Source organism: Octopus bimaculoides, chromosome 21 (genome assembly GCF_001194135.2).
Source record: "Octopus bimaculoides isolate UCB-OBI-ISO-001 chromosome 21, ASM119413v2, whole genome shotgun sequence".
Classification (NCBI taxonomy): domain Eukaryota; kingdom Metazoa; phylum Mollusca; class Cephalopoda; order Octopoda; family Octopodidae; genus Octopus; species Octopus bimaculoides.
In genome coordinates, this window is record NC_069001.1 from 25,207,806 (window position 1) to 25,224,284 (window position 16,479).

Sequence of the window (16,479 nt, forward strand, 5' to 3'; positions counted from 1 at the left end):
ATATATATAATAATTATATATGTATATATATATAATAATTATATATATATATATATATATGTAATAATTTTATATATGTAATAATTTTATATATATATATATATATATATATATATATATATGTATAGAGAGGGAAATAGAAAAGTATACGCAGAGAATTACATACGTATACATGTATGAATGTATATGTATGTATATACATACATACAAATATTCAAATATCATTGTTATCATTGTTCTCCTTGTATTTTTTTTAAACTGAAAAGAGTTTGAAGTTTATAATTCTCGCTTTACCATGGTTTGGTTTTTAAATTCTAATTCTTTGGAATCGTGGCTGAAGAATACCATAAACCAATATATCATTATTAAATCTCTTTCAATTCTCCTGAGAAAATTTATCAAATCTGGATTGCCTTAGACTAGTAAACTACTATCAACATGACACATAATACGATGTGTTCAGTTGATATATGCGATTTAATATTAAAAAACAAAAACAAAATCACACAATTTTATTCATTCTTGCAGAATCAAAATGGAATCACTGATGCCGAGATTCAAAATAACACATCATCTTCCATTATTAACCAGATTCATATACTTTATTTGATATAAAATAAAAACTCAAATAAACAAAAGCGTTTCTGTAGCTTTTTTTTTTTTTCATTTATTTTAATATTATTTTGTTTTGCTATGTGAATAATCTCCTTTGTGTGAATTTTGAATCAGTCACTGCTTAATATATATTTTTTTCTTTTATTTTGATTCATTGTTTCAGCGTTATTTAGTATTGTTATAACACACTTCTGATCAATTTAATAGGAATGTTTACGTTGAGAAATTTACAGGGAAATTTATCAGTTATACGCAATATAACAGTTGGGTGACACTGTCGAATATATATTGGTTCTTTTTTGCAAAATGTCTTTTTCATATTCTGGAAGAAAAGAATGAAAGAAAAGCTTTGTTTGAAACATTAATAACACCGTGTGGCATTTACAATTCATAATGTTGATGCTGGTAAGAAATATTATTACTATCATGTGCCATTGTCAGATCGCAATACCTAGCCTTTGGCGGCCCTTGATGATGATGGTGATGGTGATGATGATGATGATGCTTATGATGGTAATGGCGGCGGCGGCAGAAATGAGGATGAAGTTGTGAATAATAATAATAATAATAATAATAATAATAATAATGAGATTTTTATTGATTCGATGGTTCTGTCTAATATCATAAGTACTTGGTATACAATACGATCTACAAAATAGTTATACATGTATATAAATAAAGAATGAATGGGAGTAAACGATGCTATATATATAATACAATATAATGTAATGTAATACGATACATGTATGAATGTGTATATATATGTATATATATATAATTATAATGATATGGAATATGGAGACTAATGCTGTACATCATATATTTACGCTTACGATGACCTACTCCTGTTTCTGCTACATAGAGTTTAAACAATAGCATATACAATGGTAATACTCCGTGCAGAGGAAACACGTGTAGGTCGTCGTAACCATAAAAAATATGGTGTACGACATTGAAAAATTATAGAAAATAAATTTTGAGAATATACCAGTCTCTGTATATTTTCCATCGTTATAATTATTGCTATTATACACTCCAGATAATATTACCAGAATTTACATCGTGAGTGAACACTTCTAGTAGTGATAGATGATAAATATTTATTGGTTGGTTTAGCCATAATCTGGAATCCAACTGAAAGCTACTACAGTATCCACCTGGTTTACATATCTCTAAATTTCACAAACACACACACATAAACATACTGACACACATGCAAACAAACGCACACACACACACACACACACACACACACACACACGCATATACACAAACACATACAAACTCAAACACACACACAACATTCACGCGCACAAACACACACACATATGCGCTCAGAGATTTTAAGTATTTCACAGATGGCAACTTTGCGATCCACATTCAGATATAGCCCAGTATTACAATATTGGAATGATAGAAATATCTAAAGTATGGATCATAACTAATGATCAGGGAGTAATCTAAAACTCTGAACGTAAAACACCACCAGTTAAGTAGCATCAGTAGGTTCCGTCCTATGATAATATTTGAGTACGGACAAAAATTCTTTTCTTATCATATATGACGTGATTTGTTAATTGCACATACCTTAGGGATCTTGTTTTCTTTAAGAAGTTTTTTTATTTTGACAGACATCAATATCTTCCATTCGTCTATCTATTCGCCTACTGAAATATTTCCATCAGCTTTATGCAAACTAATTCGTGCAGACTTGTAAAACAAATAATAGCTTGTCTTTTGTGTAAGCTTACACTTTCTTCATATTGCATTCGAGTACAATTTTCAGTGTTTTCAACAGCTTCCCTAATCTTTTACTGAATTAACTTTCATATCTATCGCAGCTAAATTTTAGGATAGTGGCACTGGTCTTAACACCTGGTTTGTCTGATGCTCAACAATGGTACACGTTTACACTATTTTACCTTCGATCACTAGCTAGTACTAACCAATATTGTCGATTGGTCTATTTTAAGATATTGAAATTGGTTGAACGTTTAAAATATGGTGTCGATTATGGTCTCTACAGCTGCTACATGCTTCATAGTGCCTCCCGCATGTTTTTCATCGGAATGAAAGCCCACTGTAGCATTTAGTTTCCAGAGGTTTTATTTTGTCTGCTCTATCTCAAGTGTCTCATAGACATGGTCTCTAATTTGTGTTTTAGTGGCGTGCAACTCAGTGATTGGCATCTGGTCTTCTTAACTCATATCTCCCTAGATATTCACGTTATTGTGAACGCTATCAATGTCAACATTTACGTAAAATCTACTGTAAATTTAATAAAAGCTCGAGAAAACATGATTATTAGTTTATTTTACGTGTAGTACTTTCGTCCAAGTACTGGATTACCTGTGCATTGGTTGAAATCTTGGGACCCAAATTATCCAGCATCCTTCTATTGTTCTTTGGCTATACAACAAGATCTACTTTTACATGTACCATACATTACTTGGTTCAGTAACTATCCTGACACACAACCACAGCGCTTTAAATTCTAATTTTAATGACATATAGAAGACAACGCCAAGTTAATAGTCAGATGAATTCACTGAGCAAGAGCGTTCACACATTTGTTACCTAAGACTTCCAATCCTACTATTACAGCCACGCTTCTTCTGTTGTTTGATGAACATCGAATTTTAACTTGCAATGCCTGTGTTTAGTGCTTTGCGGTTACTTTTAGATGCGTTCCCTTTTTGTTAATACTGCGTAAGTTTGCTTGCTCATTTGTTAAATTACGTACTGATGTATTTTTCAGCTTATCTTTGTTTTTCATCCACCTTCGTATTTTGAAATCCGTGTAGGTTATTCTCCCTTTAAAGCTATATATCAAAATAGGAATAAGAACATTTATAAAACGTAGACTTTTTCCAGTTTCCACTAATTATTATTATCATTATTATTATTATTATTATTATCGTTCAGTAGTTTTATTTTTATAACGTGCTTTCTCTTCACTACCGAGCGCAGCTCTGTGCGCCTTGGGTATGTGCTGTGATTTGCTGTGGTGCTCTTATGTTTACTGTATTGAAAGTGTTTTGCGTAGACTATGTGCAGTACCCAGTAGTGCAATTTTCTGTATGTTATATATATTTGTAAGTCCTGGTGTTTTTATTATGTATTTGTCTGAATATTTTTTTATTATACCTAAGGCACCTACTATGATAGGAATTGTTTCTGTTTTTAGATTCCACATTCGAGTTATTATGATTATTATTATTATTATCAGTCATTTTTTTAAATTAAAAGAAACCATTATTAACATTAAATGTTTAAGTGTTTGAAACGAATTATTGTTAATGCGATTATAATATTCGGACTATTAACCTCATCTCTAGAGTTGAAGTCTTTGTTTTGCTTTTTTTTAATATTGATAACTACTCTATGTTTTGGTCGGTTTGATCTCTGATCATCATCAATTTTCTTTTGATGTCCTCTTTCAGATCAATAGTCCGAAACATTATAATCATACTAATATATTGTTAGACACAGACATAAAATAATTAGACTAACACGAGTTAGAATGACAAGGTAGAAAGTAAACAACACACACAAAGGCACAAAGGAATGACAAATATATGCAAAACTATGAGACCCTTTATGTCCATACGAAAATGTTGACAGTGTTATTTATACAATAGTTTCGATAATAAGATAATAGATGCGATACACTCCCTTGAAAATATTGTAAATATGCAGACAGAGTATAAACGAACCTGCATTAGATATATGTGAAATATTTATTGAACACAAACACGCAAATATACACTAGACTGAACAAACACACCCGTGACATTGCGCGCACACAGACAAGTACACTCCCACTTACACACAGAGAGAAACAAAAGCCTTTTTTTGAAAAAGGACATTATAAAAATATCTACTGCAAGATTTCTAAAGTATCTAGGTTAGAATGATAGTTGCTAACACAAATAACTCTTTGGTCCACAGAGATTATCAATGTAATATTTTATACAATTTGGAAATAGAGAATAGAGTAACGTATTGATGCATAAGTGTTTGAGAAATGTGAATTTAGAGGTAGCACTCAGTAATGATTATTTAAGACGAAAGAAAAAATTTCAATGTGTAATAGCAGCCGATACCTCGTAAAACAGTTCGGAATGAAAGCAGTCCTGGAAAATGTAAGCAAGAAGACAGAAACTCAATAATCACATAACTGAGATAATTTACATATCAGTTGCTGCAAATGTTGAAAATATTTTCATTGATTGAGGAATGAAATATTTTTTAAAAATTCAGTGTTGTTATCTATCTTCTATGCGGCTCGCAGTTGATAGACAGGCCTGCGGTTAAATATAGATATAAATTATTCCATACGATGCATCTTTCATTTCAGAGAGAAAAGTAACTCTGAATTAGACCTGGCTGCGATTTCTATCATGTCGGATCACCTACATTTTAATTTATCAACGGTAAAAATTAACTTCGTGCAAAAATACTACACATCCTTTTGTTGCCCTTGTCAACTCGTCGTGAATAATAAAGATGTAAATTCATACGTATAACAACGGTTGGAAGAATTCTGGATATTGCATATAGAAATTACTCTAGAGAGATTTTTTCCAAATCAAAACGTACAACAAGATGACTCATTGATGAGAAAACGAGAAATACGTCATACTTGTTTTTAAATGCAAAAGTGTAACACCGATCTTTGGATAGTTTCACACTCAAAACAAATTGGCTAGACACCATTATCCTGGATCCCAATAAACTTGAAAGAATAATACTTTTAAAGTACGGTTATAATGAACTTTTTTTACGTTAAGCGATGAAGCACTTCTTAATATTGGTTCTGAAATTTTACATAGGATCGGCAATTTTAGGGGGCAGTGAGCCTATTAGAAAAACCAATGTTCAACTAATATTATTTTATTGACCACGTAAAGATGAAAGGCAAAGTTTACCCCAGTAGCATTTCATAAGTATTTTAAATATTGATTCAAGGTCAGTAATTTCAGGGCGGGAGTAAGTCGATTACATTGACCCCAGTGCTCGACTGGTAGTTATTTAAACGGCCTCGAAAAGATGGAAGGCAAAGCTGGCCCCTGACAATATTTGAATTCAGAACATTAAGATGGACGAAATGACATTAATTACTTTTGCCTGGTGTGCTGACGATCCTTCTAGTTCGCCGTCTTGCCATTTCACAATATTTAAATATGACAACACTCTTGTCTATGTATTTACTTGGCTAGTGACACATTGTTATCTCTGCTATTTCTCTATCGGTTACAATACAGAAGCAAGACGTACATTTGTCAATTGTATTGTGATACTTTGTTTAAAGAGTAACTGTGTTAGTGGCATAGAGAATGAAAACCGAACAAAAGAAGAAAGACCCATCGGGTAATAATTTTCCTAGATTTACAGATAAACGTACAATATCCAACTAATATTTCTGATAAAATGTAAAATGTGGATGAAGAAAATACTGAAAGATTTTAAGTAAAACGATACAAAAACTTCGCTAATGCAATGGACCCAACTGAGAATTGAGCCATCGATCTCCGCAATATAAACGATTGACTTAACTTTGTGTCAATCGAAGAGAAGTTGACGTTACAAATATTGCAAAAGAGGCCACCTGAATTTGTAACGACACCGTCAGTTTTCTTAGGTTGAAGGAATTGTATATCCGATAATGAATTAATCCTTATTGAAAGCATGCAAAGGGATTACCTCCAGTACCTCTACAACAACTCAGAGTGAGTTGGAGAAGGAATTTTCCGGATCTCTAAAATTACATGTGAGTAGTGATTTTCGTGTATGTAGATTCTTCTATATATAATCCTTTCTCCTGAAGGCACAGGGCCTGAAATTTGAGGACGGGGTACTAGCCGATTACATCAGCCCCAGCACTTGACTGGTACTTATTTCACCGACCCTGAAAGAGTAAAGTTGACCTTGGCTGAATTTGAACTCAGATCGCAGCGACAGACGAAATTGCGCAAAGTATTTCACCTGACGTGTTAACGATTCTGCCATCTCAACGGCTTCATTTTTCTATATATAATAGAATTCACACATATATTTTCACAGTAATTCATTATTTCTTGTTTCTATTCTGTTTATTTTTTATATATATACACACTAGGCACAAGGCTCGAAATTTTTGGGGAGGTGCCAGTCGATTAGATCGACTCCAGTACGCAACTAGTACTTAATATATCGACCTCCGAAAGGATGAGAGTCAAAGCCTACCTCGGCAGAATTTGAACTCAGAACGTAAAGACAGAATAGATTTCGTACATATATTTTAACAATAATTCATTATTTCTTGTTTCTATTTGTATTCTTTTTTGATAACTCTGTCAACATTTCATTTCATATTTAATAAGAATGTCCGATTGTTCAGCGTTATTTATGTGTTTCATTATTGCCCACAGGGGTCTAAACCTAGAGGGGACAAACAAGGACACACAGATGGTTTAATTCGATAACATAGACCCCAGTGCGTAACTGGCACTTATTTAATCGACCCCGACAGGATGGAAGGCAAAGTTGACCTCGGAAGAATTTGAACTCAGAACGTAACGGCAAACGAAATATCGCTAAGAATATCGCCCATCGTGCTAACGTTTCTGCCAGCTCGCCGCCTTAAGTCTTCTAAATATAATACCATTCATACATATATTTTCACAATAATACATTATTTCTTGTTTTCTATTTGTATTCGTTTTGACAAATCTGTCAACATTTCATTTCATATTTAATATCAATATGCGATTGTTCAGCATTATTAACTACAGAAATACTCCTACTCCGGTTTTCGAATAAATATTATAATTAAAATAGGCTACAGAGAAACACACTTTAGTAGTTTTTAACACATATATAATACCAGCAATTTTTTTTGTTTTACTTTGAACAATCTACTTTTCTGCGCCAATAAATATGTATTTCTGCGTAATTATTTTGCATTTCGTTTGCTATAACTGAAGTTATTGCCGGTTATAGCCAGACGACATTTCCGCTGATGACGCCCAGTGAAGCAAAAAGATGTCCGGCGATGTCTCATCAACGAATATAATTATGCTCTCGTCACATATTTCGCTTACGTCAGTTTTTTTTTTAAATACTCGATGCGTTAAACATACTTCCATCCACTTAATATACAGAAATTTCACCTACTTCAGGAATTGAGTTACCAATGCTGATAAACTTTATAATACATGTGTACCAGGTATTTTTCCCAAGTTTTCAGTGGTATTTCTTCTTCTTCAACTGTCTCCTTCCTAAGATTCATATTTCTCATGTTATTATTATTTGCTGTTATTATTGTTACGTACGTTTGGAGAAGGTAGAAGAACAATGTGCTAAATTTCTCGGCCCACACATTACCTTAGAGCTCCTCATCAAAATAGGAGGCACAGTGCCAGCCATACTACCAATACGGCGCGCTCAAATACAGTAACATCATGTACAATACGTGCAACACCATCAACATCAGGGACAGCAGGAAGATCAAAATTATCGTCACTTGGGACCACAACTGCACCACCACAACTACACCAGGATTCTGAAAGTCAAAAACATCGCTAGATACGACAACAAAACCAAATGCAGCTTGAGACAACGGCCCCAACAATACCAACATCCCTATCTCTACCAATATAAACCAAAAAGAAAAAAAAACGAAACAACCACACAAGGCGTCTCGCAACCTAGCTCTTCCTCTGGCTCTCAGCCAAACACACACTCAAACTGAGAAACTCGAACACGCGCAAATTTACTGACATCAATATCCGAGTCAGATTTTACAGAGATCGATACCTCCACATCTAGAAGGGAAACTGGGAAAGACCCTCATCGGACAAACCTAAAGCGAAAAAGAAACTGTGCCATAGACGTATGTGGCTTCACAACACTCATCAGAAAACTGAGAAAACACGCTCATAACAATTAGAGGCACATCGATACAGCCGGAACCTCAACCGTCAGCACAACCACCGCTACCACCACCAGCATTCCCAACACTACTACGATCTCACTTATCATAAAAAAACGTACACAACAGCAAGCCACATAGACAACTGCTGCGTGTTGGCAGTGGGGTGCAACGAAGGATTAATGGTCCTCGTAGCACGAAGTAAAAATACTGACAGTGGCAGTGAGGGCGTGATTTTTTAGCGCCTGTAATTTTTAAAGTGCTACAAACTCTAATGCTGATGAGCATGTCACTTGAGACATGCAAAAGAATTAGAGAAAATTTCCCCTACAAGAGGGAACCCGCCATGTAAATGCCATCAGGAATCTTTTAAAAAGATTCCCAAGGGATTCCGAACCTGATATGGAGGTCAGGCCACCCGTTTTCTAACCGCACCGGAAAGGTAAATAACTTCAGACTTTTCTTTTCTCTCAAATCCTTCCAGCCAACGTGGTGATCATTAAAGTGTGTTGCATAAAGACACGTTGTCTGAAGTGGTCGTAGAAGCAAGATCGTTTGTTTAACGACTTCGAGCTACTAGCTATAGATGTAACAGCCGTCAGCATGAGCAGGATTTCCGACACTCGCATATTAGTCACTTTTGACTGCTTTTAGATTTTTACATTACTTACTTTGGAATTGGAGATCGAGTGGCTGTGCTGTCGATGAAAGGTTGGGACTCGAGGTACAGAGGATCTTCCTTGATCTGCTTAGTAAAGTGGTGGTCTTGGATGTGAGCATCGGCGACGGTGATACTTGTAGATTAATTGCTTTGTACATTTTGACTGGTGCTGGGTGGCCAGATTTCTTAAGATGCTGAAAGTGTTTCTGAGGACTACTCGCTCTATAGTGGTAGTAGGAGATTGTAAAGCTATCTTCAATACACGCCTCGACGGTATGAATCCGATAGAAGAAAGAGGTGTGAAACATTTCAAAACTGCTCTGACCCTGCTGATGTAACGAGTGGATTTCCGAAATGCAGAAATGTTGGCCTGGGCGGTAAGAATCGATTTTTCCACATAGCATCTAGATAAATTATTTAGCAAACCAGTAAGAGGAACTAGCATCAATTGTTCACAGTTGAAAGTCGTCGGGTACACAGACCACAAAGTTGTGATCCGTACGGTCGACCTAGATAGGACCCATAAGCAGGACCCATAGATTGACAGCTGTACAAGTTGGTCCCTGCGCGTCAATCTTTCAGATATCAGATCAGCAAGTCCATCGGATGTTGACAGGCGCAATCGTCAACAAACGATTGTGAATAGTCCTGAAATGTGCTATTAGAGTGGAAAGGTCAGGGATTATTAAATAAGTAGCAATAGGGAAGTATTGAATGGAAAGAAAACTAGGTAGAAAACCATAAAGGGAACTAGCGCAGGTATAGTGGCCGATGTACTGGTGATAAGATTAGTTCTTGACCAGTTCTCCAATACAACGGATTTTACTGATCCTTTTTTTTTTGTTACAGCAAGCACTGCAACTCTGGTGACAGTTTAGTTAAATGTTTGGCTGGTATAAATTTGTTACTGGTAAGCTTTGCTCGTGTTGTATGAGGGAAATTTCATCTCTTTTCAAGCACAAAACAATCCGATTTGTGCGACATTAGCCACTGGTAACTAAGGAAAAATGAAAATAGGAAAATATTAGCCGAGATATTTCATTCCAACTTCGAAACTCCCTATTCTTTGAAATAGCAAAACATCTAACAAGACTACAATCTCTCTGTCATGAATACGACCGAAGAGCAAATCAACAGAACCTGCCATAGACGCAGCAGCAACGGGGATATTTCCCGTGAAAGAACGACATGATCTACTTACCGAACAGCAGTAATTATAACTACTTACAAGATTAGATGAGAAGGAACAAAGATATCACTGATAAAGAACGTGTGAAACTATCAATTATAAGTACAAGATAACAGAGGAGATAGGAAACAAAATATCACTCTGGAGACTGCTCGATTTTCCACACAAATACATTTCTATCGCTCAATTTTGATCTTAACACCAAAAATCCTGCATTTTTATCATGCATGATTACTAAAACACTATGTGCCGACCCCTCACCAATAGCACCAATTGACCGAATTCTTAAAGATGACAGAAGTACAGAGTTTAGAAAACTTATTAAGACCTCTTGACTCCGTGTTTTAAATGCATCCAAAGAATGAGTTTAGAGGTTTAATGAAAATGTTCTTCAATCTCTTTTGTTACGTGCAATGGTGTACTTCAAATAATAAATGACAAACTCACAGATATAGAAGGAAGTAAATGTTTTCGAGATGTGCTAATAACCTTGTTTAATATATTATTTGTCCTTGTACTTGAAAGAATAGCAGAGCGTACGAAACAGGATATATATTTATGTCGAACGGCAGAGAATACAAAATAGCCGTCGTCCTACTTGCTAAATAAATGTTGCAGGACTACTGAATATGTATATATTTGCTACGTATTAAACTAGAATTAGAAAAGAAAAGGTTATTAGAAAGTTTTTTTTTTTTTTCAAATGGGCCAGCGAATTTAAAAGAATACATGTTAATGTAAGGATTTTTTTTCATGTATTTTTCAAGGCGGTGAGCTGTCAGAATCGTTAGCACACCGGGTTTAGCAACATTTCGTCCGTCTTAACGTTCTGAGTTCAAATTCAACGGAAGTGGACTTGACTTTGCCTTTTCTCCTTCGGGGTCGATAAAATAACTACCTCTTGAACATATGGTTGATTTAATCGACTCATTCACAACCCCGAATTTGCTTATTGTGTGTCAAACCTTAAAATCAATATATCTAAAAATAAGTAACTAATGATACTTTCGTGGGGTTTTTTTTCTAGTTTAATACTGGTATGCTGTTACTGCCTTTGGTGTTAGGATTACGACAGTTAAATTAATTTACGAATTCATTTTCTTTTGAATCGGTTGGATCCTCAAATACTAACAAAACTGAAAATCATCGATCGACCAAAAAGTATGAATAAAGTCGCATTAATTTCTAAATATCAAACAATATTTTTTTTACAATGGCTAATCTCAAACTCTTCCATACTTCTCCAAATAAAAAAAAGGAAATGTACTCCTAGACTAGTTTTACTTCTTAAATTAATTGTTAGTATGATCATTAGACATTGCATTCCCTACCATTAAAATCCACGTTCATACTATAGATCAATATGTTCTCAGACAACGCAGTAAATTATTTGAAGATGCACATAGAAACACACACACATAATTGATGCTTATTCTCTTCCTCTTTCTCCCTCTCAGTACATGTATGTATGTGTGGCTGGGTGTATACGCACACACACACACGCACACAATCTCCAACACGAAGACGCTCAGAAACAAAATACCAAGATGGTGACGACTGAAAAACCTTTAATCATAGGTCTGTTAACTCTTCTTTGATCATAGGTCTTCTTAATCGGTTCTGATGATACGTCTAATCAATCGCTTTTCATCAGCTGTCTGCATACTCGTATTTGAACGGAGGCGTACAGAACGCAGGGCTGAACAAGGTTAACACAATAAATGCATAACCTTTATAGTTATTGCCAAACTTCGAACCTATAACGATATCATTGTTAATTTCAAAACTGAACACAAGGTTACCTATGTGTATCGAACGTTATGACCTTTACTATTGATTTCCAGATAACCCGAGAAGGGAATACGTACCTTTTAACTCACTGTAATAGAAATAGGTGCAAAATATATTTCTCTTATGCACCAAATTGAGGGACATATTGGACAAAGCATGCAAGTGTATACCCAAAAAATGTATATGTATGTACGTATTATGCATATTTGCTTGTGTTTGTGTATGTGTGTGTACGTACATATACAGAGTGTTCGCCTAAAAAAACTATATACACACTTCAGGAAACTAAAAATGTCTATAGATATTTTGATTCACTGTTATCACAATTTGTTAAAAAGTCGAACGAGGTATTATATTTATAGAAAAACTTATGCAAGTTAAATATTTATAAAGATTCTTCCTTTCCTGAAGTGTGTATATATTCTTTGCGGGGTGGACTCTTGATATATATATATATATATATATATATATATTCGTGTCTGTGTGTGTAGGTTTCATGACGCAAATAGGAAACAAATATCAAAATATGAGTATTCATATATATTTTATTATCATTTAGCAGCAGCACCAGCGTGACTTAACAGTCGAAAGTTTCATGCATTGGAACTTATCAAACTCATATACAGGGTGTCTCTAAATTAAGACAACCGAAGTCTAGGGCTTTAATAACTATCAATAAATGTGATAAGATATGAAAATTATACATCATTATAAAGGCTTGGTGTGTCTTCTCTTTGATTCAGATTTATAAATTATGATTATAGACTGAAATACAATCATAACCCTCCACAAAGCAGGCGAATGCTAAACAGCTATAGTAAGAAAAGCTTAAAATTAAGCAAACAATATATGTCTTGAGTGTATACGTGACTATATCTGTGCGAGTTTATTGATATCTGTATAATATGATTTATTCCTTATGATATATACTTATATGGTATGTTTCACTGTATTACCTATACCCATACAGAGATAATGCTTCTTTAACCTGTCATACGTTTCAAAATAACCGTAAGCCGAACCAGTTATAGTTCTTACACAACTAGACTCAACACTACATCACCATGTTTTTATATTTTATATTTCATGTTTCACATTCTTTTTTATTATTATCCGAATGGGTCAACCAACACGGAATCACTGCAGTATCCTGCAACAGGATATTTCTTCTGTTACGACTTTTCTTATGTTTCCTTCATTTTTGGGGACTGACGAGAATGGTAATATATAATTAAATTTATTATAATTAATTTAATCTCTTCCATGTTTCTTACATGCTAGTGTTACCATTTGAAACGATCGTATGCATGGCTTAAAAATGTTATCAAAACTTTTAACATCTTCTGTTCTCCATCTTGAATTGTTTGTTGAGTATAATACACCTTATACTTGTATAACCTTCATATTTTTAATACAATACATGCAATAGCAAGCTATAAATTTAATATTAAGTATCTTTATTAGAAATCGAACTTTGGACCCCCTTAAAGTAAAACTTTCTCATATATATATATATATATATATAAAGAGAGAGAGAGGGATATAAGTAGACACACAGACAGACAGGAAGAAGTAGCTTACACACTTATATAGGTGTCAGCTTACACGCTAATTAGGCCACTATCAAAATAATGAAATCGAAGATTTTAATAAATTTTTACTAATTACTTGTGTCAGACACAAGAGTAATTAGTAAAATTTATTAGATTAAATTATTCTTGAAGTCAAAGGGTTGTCACCTTTACCTTAATGTAAAAACAGCCGAGAAGTAATCAAATAGTTGAAATTCATCCAGCATCAGCATAGAACTAGTCTTCTACAGTCTCATATAGAAGATTCTCAACCGTTTAATAACAAAGATGGTCGATTTTGCGTAATCGACCACGAACCTAATTCTGGAATAGTTGTGCAATATTAACTATAGTTCCATAATTTACATTTGGTTGTCTGCATTAACATCACCCCCCCCCCCCAAAAAAAAAAACACACATTTAATATCGGTTTAGTATTTACAACCTCGTAACAATTCCTGCTCTCTTAGCCCTTACAGTTTGATGTAATTATTGGTTTATTTTCAACGATTCCATGATTTCCTATAGACAGAATATTTCTGGGCAGTCACTAAACAGAGCCATTATCCTTTATGTTTTATATGTTCTGGGTAACTATTACAACTTTACATTTTGGACCCTGATTCAAATACGTATTGAAATAGTTGTAAAAACGGTTCAACGAAAATTAATAATAATACTTGCACATTTTGCATAAAAGAATATTTACATACATAATATAGCATTAATATTAACTAAAATGTTTATCTATATGCGCAGGTATGGCTAAGTGGTAAGAAGATTGCGTCCTAGCCATATAGTTCCGGGCTCAATTCCACTTTGTGGCACTTTGGGACGTGCTTTTTACTATAGCCTCGGGCCAATCGACATCCTCTGAGCGGTTTACGTAGAGGAAAACGAAAAGAAGCTGTATTTTTGTCTGTGTTCGCCCACTAACACTACAATCAGATTTGGTTGTTTGTGTCCCAGTAACATTGGTTTGACAAAAGTGACAGATGGAATAGGTAGCTGGCTTTAAAATAAATGAGTACTAGGATTTACTCATTCGACTTAAAGGGTCTTAGGGAGCTGCTCCAGCTTGGCTACTGTCTAATGACTAAAGTAGGTTAAAGATAAAAGGTAGGTCTATATTTTTGTAGAGTTAAAATATAAGCAATCATCGTTTAATGTGACAGTCCTCTGAAGGGAATTATACTACTACTGTTGGTTAGACCTAGGAAGCTGCACCGCTTACTGTCGGCCTTGGCAGGAACATAAGGACACAGGAAATGTGTAAAGGTCGACAGGAAGCGGTGCAGCTTCCCAGGTCTAACCAACAGTAGTATAATTCCCTTCAGAGGACTGTCACATTAAGTTGACAGCATACAACTACTTCATCGTATCACTACTGCATAAACCTCTCTGAGAGATTTAGAAATGTATTATTTGTAAATCATCGTTTTATCATTTTATTTAGAAAATGCATTAGTATTTCTATTTGACTCGTGTGTCAAGTAGTCAAGGTTATTGTACTGCTATCATATAAGCAATGAACACTAGCGTGTTTCACTACCATCTTTATAATTACCTCTGCTCTAATATAACTACTAAATACATACAGCTAAATGCATTTATTCCCCCTTAAACGTGGATGTTCTAATAGAACAAACTATACTTTGGTAATTACCATGAAAGAAACTTTCATACTGGCTTGTAGTAGAAAATGCACTCTAATCTATATCACTAGCTACCTCCTCCTCAATCACCACCACCTCCAACGCCGAATCATCCATCATTGGACAAACGTCTATCATTAACAAGACCATGGAAGGTGTAAATCACGTTAGCTGGTGGTCTCGGTGTTGGAAGATTTATTTCTTCGCTAGCGATATAAACAAACGTGCATTTTGCACCAAAAGCAAATGTGAGAGTTTCTCTCATGGTATCTACTGCAGTATACTTGGTTCTAATAAAAGATACACGATTAACTGGTGATAAATCTGCCTCTATCGCTAATAAACATTTAATTAAATACTATAATGCATCCCATAACTACTCATATGCAGTTTTTTCTCTCATAAAGCTCTTGTTTTTTCAACAGTGCTCAATACCAATGCTGCACTACTAACATACATCTTTTTGCCCCTTGGTTACCATTATATAAATATACGTTTTTATCTCAGGTGCTTTCTTCAATAATGCTCAATACTCAACAGTGCTATTGGCATTCATTTATTGTTGTGACTTTCCATGCCGTTATATAAATTCCATGACAAATTATATATGTATATATAAGGATAGGTCTTAGTAGACACATTACATGTGATCTTCTTCTAGTACATTAACAGTCCACCTAGTCGTCTCCTTTATATATACAAATACAATAATCCCTTGAGATCTCAGGTATTTTCTCTGAATCTCTCTGATTCTTTTAATATGCTTACTTCCTGGTAATAAATGGATATTAATTAATATCCAATTTTTTACCCTAATATTTGAATTTGATTAACCATAACCGAGTTTTCAAAGTGGGTATATGCGATGCAGTACTATTTTCTGCAGAGATATTTCCGGAATTAGCGCGCCAAAACGAAGGCTTTTGAATTTTACGATTAAGTATAATTAGCAGAACCACATGTGTGTTCACCACCCGAGAGGAACAACTTGTATGAGATTCTGAAAATTATATTTACCTTACAGTCGTGCTGATCATAAACAGATATTTTCGGTAACAGAATATTAATTTCGAAACTATAGT